We start from the raw sequence: 8270 nt of genomic DNA on the forward strand, positions 1-8270 counted from the left end.
TGCGCAGCCCTAGCCGGAGCGCACCTAGCCACGCTCATCCAACGTGAGCTCACCATACCGGTGTCTAGAACAATCCTGTGGTCAGATTCCACGACGGTACTCGCCTGGATCAAATCGGACTCATGCAAGTACAAAGTCTTCGTGGGAGTCAGAGTCACCGAGATTCAAGACTTAACCGAAGAGTTAACCGGAGAAACAGAGTGGCGCTACGTTGATACAAAACAGAACCCAGCTGACGTCATCACCCGGGGGATGCCCCTGGATGACCTCACCCGTCGCAATGTCTACAGTGACGGCCCCGCATTCCTAAGACTCCCGGAAGGACAGTGGCCCATGCCTATCCCGAGGGAAGCAAGTCCAGAGGAGGTGGAAATTAAGAAGTCTGTGTTCTGTGGATTGAGCACCGTAGCCTCCACCGACCCTAACATAAACGATTGCACGTCCATAGAGAGTGCACAACAAAGAACATTCCTGCGGTACCACCCGGAGTGCAAGTCCCCCGCTGATATGTCAGCGGCTAACTACGAGGAAGCAGAATTGCTTCTACTGCAGCGAGCCCAGAGAGACTCGTTCCCCGATGAATTGGCCTGTCTACAGGGAGGAAAGCCCGTCCCATCCGACAGCAGATTAATTCACCTGGCCCCCGAGAGCGACGCTCATACCCTCATCAGAGTGGGTGGTCGCCTACGCAGAGACCCCAACACACTCCTGATGGGGCGGCTAGATCCCACATTACCCCAGACAATGTACCGGCCTGAAGAAGCGAACGGCCGACGAATGTGGAGGTACAGCCAAGTATTAGCCGACAAGTTTTGGAACAGTTTCCTACTGCACTACCTACCGTCTCTACAGACCCGCCAGAAGTGGGTAAAGGAGAGAGACAATTTGACAGAAGGAACAGTCGTCATGATTATTGATCAATCACTGCCCAGAGCTATGTGGCCGGCCGGCCGCGTAAGCAAAGTGATCACCGGTGCCGACGGCAAGGTCCGAGCAGCTGAAGTGCTCGTCCAGGGTCGCACTTACACCCGTCCCGTGGCAAGGCTCATAGAACTGCCTCGACTCCCAGACACAATCGATGATGACCATGACCCTACAACCCTATGACTTTGTGAAGTTGACTGACCCCTACAGCAAACCCTTATGTGTAAATAGACAACGCGATTAATCTGTCTCCGTTTAACTGATTAGGTCTGGGACCTATTCAGGGGGTGGCTGTTGTGAAGGGCCAGATTAAACCGAATATATATGTTTATTTATATATATATATTTGATTGTATTTGTATATTCTCTAATATTCCCTGATATCCCTTGTATATTCCTTGTGCAATATGCATTGAATATCCATTCTAGCCTACTGAGCATCCCATAATAGTCTCCATTCTACTATTGGTCGAGACCTTGGTGCCAGGCTGCCATACCCCTCAGACCCAGTTCAAACGTACCGCTCGACATGTACGAACAAGTCCTAGTTCCGCGTAGGAATTTGGCTACCGCACCACTAATGGGACTATTTGTTCATAGTGCGTATATATACTGCGCTACTAAAGTAGGACTTTCTTTTCAGTCCAGTTTCTTACCCTCCAATAGAGTCACAGACGTAAAGCCTCCCCGCGATGCCACGTGTGGGAGTAAGGCCAAGTTCGGCCTACAATCGGTATTGAGACATCGAGTATATTAATATTTGAATAGTCATATTTGGCACTATATCGTCGAGTTGGACGTAGTCTATTAAGCTAATAATAGTCTGTTAATATATAGTGCTTCGTGCGGTGAGAATACTACCGTAGTCAGTACCCCATCGTTTCGGGCAGAGAACTGGCTGCTTACCCAGGGTGGTTGACCCTATGTGAAGCTGCACCCGAGGAGCCCCAGAGCCGACGAGCGAGTGGACCTGTATACCGGATTATTCTACCGACGACAGCCCGCCTTCCCAGGCACGGATTATGCTTTGGATACTTTGATTATTCTATGGATAAAGACCCCCGACACTACCGTGTGTTGGAACCCCCCCCCCTGGAGAGGACGCAAGGTGAGGAGACGCTCTGCAAGACGAGGTCTCTCCACATCTCTCCCCCGTGGACCGGAGAGAGCCGGCCCATAAAGAGTCCACCTGCTTTCATCTGTGGTCCAAGGATCGCCGGCGCATTGAACGGCACTACAGTGGGTTCACCTGGGATACCCTTGGCCGGACGAGGCAGCTGGATTCTACCCCCCCCCCCCCTCCTACTCCTGTCGGCTTACAAGCGACCGGATTAACCCCCTCTAGTGTATCCAGCCTATAATCATTAAAGTATCATTGCTGTTATTCCTTAACTATTCCAGGTCGTATATTTACCACCTGCGCCTTCAGAGATTGGACATTATCTATTGATATACCGACGAATACTCCTTGCCATAAAAGTGCATACTATTTCAATTCATAAATGTAATTAAGTGATTAAGTGTTTATTCTACACACCATCGCTGTGTAGGAAATAAAGACCTGTTTCTAATTCGTACATTTGTGTTGGATCCGTTTCATCTACGTGAGAGTGTTCATGATAATATATTTATGCCGTGTACTGGGTGGCCGAATATTAAGTACAAAGGTAGTGGTAGTAAGTATCATATCTAGTAATACAGTCAGGGAATTGTACCCCTCAGTTACAGCAGTCGCCGATAAATAACCATCAATTTGTGTAGCGTCAAAAGGCAAAAAAAAAAAAGTTCACTCGTGACCTACCTGCACAATGCCCGCCGTCCCCCACACACACACACAATCTACTGCATCAAAGTAACTACTTATGATTAACAAGGCATTCGTTTTGTGGCATTAACGTTATATAGTTAGTGTTACACGGACAATAACATCAGCATATTATTATTACCCATAGCAGCAAGGCATTACTCCGAGTCCGTTCATTAGCTACCGGGAGATGCAAGACTAACGTTACTGGTGAAAATGTGATTTGCGTTGGAATACTCCTTTGCCAACTTGCTGTACTTTGCTTGCAGGTCTGCAGCCATTATTGCTGGATTATGAATAGCCCCAACTTTAGCCAAGGTAACGTTATGGCTAAACCTTTAACAATAGTTAACGCTAGCTTTCGGTTAGCTGTTCAATGCTATTAATAACACAACTCCCCGTCAACACCCTCTCTCGGGAAGATGGCATTTAAGAAAGTATCTGCTGTTAAAATGACACAAACATTCGTTTTGTGGCATTAACGTTATATAGTTAGTGTTACACGTTCAATAACAAGCATATTATTTACCCGAAGATGGTAGTAAACAAGGCATTACTCCGTTAGTCCGTTCATAGCTCAGTTCCATTCCGTTGCTCATTCCGTACGGCAACTACCCATTCTGCAATCTGTTAATAAAGTTTTCAACCAGACAAATGTATAGAAAGGCTTTGTTTTATTATAACATTTGTTGCAGTAAAATCATTGTGTCTCGTTTGGCCATCCTGTGGAGCGCGCTGGTCGCCGGGCAGCTAACGTATTAGCTTGTTGTGGTTCTGAGTTCGACTCGCATTCTTGCAAGCAGATCAATGGCGGCAGGCCCCGAAAGTAGAAAATGAATAAACGCTTGCCGATTAGTGGTAAGAACAGCAGGAGGTGGGTGCTAGCGGTGTGGCGTAATTGGCCGAATCGACTGTCAATCAAAATGGTTCCATTGCATTGGTTGAAAGCTCTGGTTGAGAAAATAGTATCCCTCTGCAGGCCGCCAGACGATACTGGGAGAGAGATAGTGATACCATAAACATGTCTTGATGTTTCCTTTTTTTAAGTAAGTAAAGAGGCCTACAAATACAAACACACATACAAATATACAGTAGTTTCATAAAAAAAAAAAAAAAAAAAAAAATTATAAATACTTATATACAAATATCGGTATCGGTATCGGCCGATAGTGTTAGTTGAACAATCGGTATCGGTATCGGTGGCCAATTTTCATATCGGTGCATCCCTAATTATAAAAAAGATGGCAGAATTCAGTACTGTATCTACAAAACCTTCTGTTTAATCATCTTCCCTTTATTCATTTGCTTAGATTTTCAGGTCTGGTCAATTTTAGCATGGTGTTATTCACAGTCAAAGATAATTTTTTTTTTTTAAATAGAATTGATATTCTCTAGTCACTATACAAACAAACAGAAAACAGAAATCAGATTTCGAGCAGAGCAACATTTATATTATATAATGAAAGCACAACAGAACAGGGCAGCGGCGACCCCACACCAGCAAATAATAATAATCAGACTCACCACTTCGCTGTTGATGTCAGCAACGCGTTGAACAACATTAACAAAACTTCGCTAACCGGCTACATACATCCAAGAACAAATTAAAACGTTCGCCAACTGGCTATATCCAACTTCAAACAACCAATGCCACTTCGGTCCGGTTCATTTGTTCATCATCCACCTGAGGGCTTCATCACTGTTCTACTCCCCTCCAGTTCTCCCTGCGGGCTGCGGTAATTATATCCAAATGTTTCCAAAAATGCAGCTTTCCAGACGCATTGGGAACTTTCAAAAGCTCTCCCTTTCCCTAATTCCATATCTGTTAACTTATCCATCGCGACTCAGAGAGACACGAGTCTCTGACTCTCTGATCTGTGATGACAGCTGGCGTGAAACTGAAACAGAAACTTAATGTTATCCTATAACCCTAGTTATGAGTATAGCGAGCGCGGAATAAAAATAAATAAAAAAAAGAGGGCGCTGCCCGGCCCGGCCGAGCCCGAATTATTTATTGAAAAGCAAAGCCTTACCCAGCCTGTAACTGAGGGGTACAATTCCCTGACTGTATTGATAAGTATGGTATCATTAAACCACTACCGCTTTATGTACTTTAATTACTGGCCATACAGTACACGATATCTAAGTATGATGAACACTTTCCCACATATGAAATCAGGTCCACACAAAGGTAATAGTCAAATATTTAATATATAGCAAAGGGTACATATAATAGTTACTTATTACATTTATGATTTGAATTGAATGCTCTTGTAAGGCAAATGAGTACTCGTATGCAAATCAACACTGAATGTCCAATCTCTGGTTACACAGGAAGCAAGTATACAACCTGGCTCTTAGGGGATTATAGCGATGGTCACTTAATGATTATAGCTGGATAATATACTGAAGGGGTCCCGCCGGTTGTAAGCCAGTAAGGGGGGTAGGAGAGCCGTCGGCTGTATCCCGTCTGGTCAACGATTTCTAGGGAGAGTCCAGGTACAGAACACAGTGCCCGTAGAACCTTGATCCGCAGATGAATACACTTGGGCTCTCTTGTAGACGATAGCTGTAGCTGTCGCTGTCGGTCCACAACGAAGAAGAAGCGAGGCGACCTCAGTCTGGTCTGAGCGCCGTCTCACCTTGGCTCCTCTCGGGGTAAATCCAACACTCACCGGTGTTGGCGATTATCCGCTCCACAAATCAAAGCACCAAAGCAAATAGATATTCCATGCCGTATAGGGCTCAGCAGTCGTCGGGGTAGGTAATCCAATGTGCAGGTCCACTCGTCCTCGCCCAGAACTCCTCGGATGAAAGCACCACGCGTGGTCTGCCCAACCTGGTTAAGACTCTAGATAACGCGAGGAAACGATGGGGGTGCTGCTCACTTTAGAACTCTAACCGAACGATGCACCATACATAATAGACTATTATTACTTAATAGAAATACGGTGCCAAACTCTGGCAATTCAACTATTAATTCGCACGAGGTCTCACTGCTATTCTAAGGCCAAACAGGCCGTACTACACCGCACGCGGTATCGTGGGGTGAGGCTTCACGTCTTGTTACTTAGTTGGGTAGAAGGGTAAAGGACTAAGAGGAATTCTACATTTCTTGCGCCATATTTATATGCACAGTGGACAAGTAGTGCCGCTCTGCTTTCGGTAGCCGTATTCATGCGCGGAGCTGGGGCTAGTAAAGGCATGTCTCGTCGGTACCTTTGAACTTGAACGCCAGGGGCTTGTCCCTGGCGCCTGGTCCTTTTGTCCAATAAGAGAATGAACTATTATGGGCTGTAGTAGAATAAAGGGATATTCCGTATATATGTACAAGGAATATACAAGGGATATCAAACGATATACAAATACTATTAAATATATATCCATAAATAAATATATATATTCGGTTTAATCTGATCCTTCACAACACAGCCCGAACCCGTCTGGTCGGGTAGGGCTCGGGCAGGGTTGCAGTGCACTAGTCCCCGCCCGCCCGTTCATGTGCAATGCTGGATAACGTTGGACACACGATCGCAATCAGTATTTGGAATGGCGATCAGATAATTGGATTATTCTTTTTGCAGTACATCATAGACAAGGTAAGGACTATATGTTATCAATCTTGCGTTGATCCGATAATTTTTACCCCGCGATTGCAGTGTGTGTCTGTAATGTACTGTGTAATGTATGCCGTTGGTGGCGATCGAAGCATAGAAAAACTCCCCCCCCCCCCCCCCCCCCCCACCCTTTCGTGCTAGCATGATGAAGCATAATACCGATAATCTAGTGTTGATTTCAGATTGATTCAATAATCAGGCGAGAAATGGCACTATTTATAATGAAATGCAGTAAATGCAGTTTCCTGGGATTACACAGGATCACTCTAAAACTATACTCATATTCACCACGGTATAAAGCGGAAATGTATGGATGAAAGAATTATCTGTTTTTTGCATGTTGACCGGAAGAAACTCACTGACAATCGACGTTGTTATTAGATCCATAGCTATAATATTTAATATAGGTTTAGCACTGCAAACACCGGAATTTATCCCCCTTGAACAGAGCGCTGGCACACAACGGCCCAACGCCCATAGCGCCCTCTGGCGCTGAACCTGTTAAGGACAAATACATTTTTCACATTAATAAACATTTTTGGACAAATGTTAAAAGTCAACATGTTATTGGCAATTTGCCTTACTGATCATTTTGAACTGACACTATGCATATTTACTCATAAAAAATATACATGCCTATAGATGGTTTCACTGGAATTGTGTTGCTAGGAAACAGCTTTAGCTCAAGGTAATTTCATATCAGTTATTGATATTAGCCGAACACTGCAACAGGAAATAACCGTGGGTCTATTTAGAATGTTTATGTTGTCAAGTTTAAACTGTCTATATTTTAAAATGTATTGCTTTTTATAGCAAAATTGGCCTTATGTTTGATTAAACTGGCATTACAAAGAAATGTAACTTGCCACATAGACGCTGTAGACACCCTGACAGGGCACACCGTTCAGAACAACTAGTGCCCCCTAGTGAGGGGGAGGGGCCACTGCAGGGTGTGGATGATGGAGGAGGAGCATGATTAGGGGGAGGGGCCACTGCAGGGTGTGGCTGATGGAGGAGGAGCATGATGAGGGGGAGGGGCCACTGCAGGGTGTGGATGATGGAGGAGGAGCATGATGAGGGGGAGGGGCCACTGCAGGGTGTGGCTGATGGAGGAGGAGCATGATGAGGGGGAGGGGCCACTGCAGGGTGTGAATGATGGAGGAGGAGCATGATGAGGGGGAGGGGCCACTGCAGGGTGTGGCTGATGGAGGAGGAGCATGATGAGGGGGAGGGGCCACTGCAGGGTGTGGCTGATGGAGGAGGAGCATGATGAGGGGGAGGGGCCACTGCAGGGTGTGGCTGATGGAGGAGGAGTCTCCTCCCGACTCGTTGAGTCATTCTCCTATCTTTTCCCAATCCTGTGACTAGGGAGATGGGCAAAGCTCACAATATTGCTATTCGATGGTTCGATGAACTATTTGAATACTAAACGACCCCCCCCCCCCCCCACTAAATGAAGTGGCTTGGTGGCGGTAGTTGGTACAGTAAACCAGCTAGCAGTGCATTGCAGTAGTCAAGGGGAGACATGACTGTTGGTTGCAGGAGGAGTTGGGAGGCTTCTTTTGTCAGGAAGAATCTGCAGGTTCTGGATCTTGAGGTGATCAGAATCTCCTAATCGCCTAATCTGCTTCTCACCTCCCCCTGAACCAGACCTTCTCTGCCACCCAGTGAGGTAATTCAATGGAATAATGGCTTGTTAGCCGTCAGACCTGGGGAGTGAGATCGTATGGAAAATGTAATCATTCTTTATATCAAAAAAAGTGCAGCTGGTGCAAGTAATGTTTCTTTTTTCTTTATTATAATTTTTTTTAATCTTGAACAGTAACTGCTATTGTGACTATTTGACACTTGCTTGTCGTCTGTTTCTTCACAGTCTGTCCCCTCCTTGTTTTCTGCTCCTAGCCCCCAAGCTGAGACCTCATCAG

Source organism: Notolepis coatsorum (assembly GCF_963971535.1).
Source record: "Notolepis coatsorum genome assembly, chromosome: 19".
NCBI classification, from domain to species: domain Eukaryota; kingdom Metazoa; phylum Chordata; class Actinopteri; order Aulopiformes; family Paralepididae; genus Notolepis; species Notolepis coatsorum.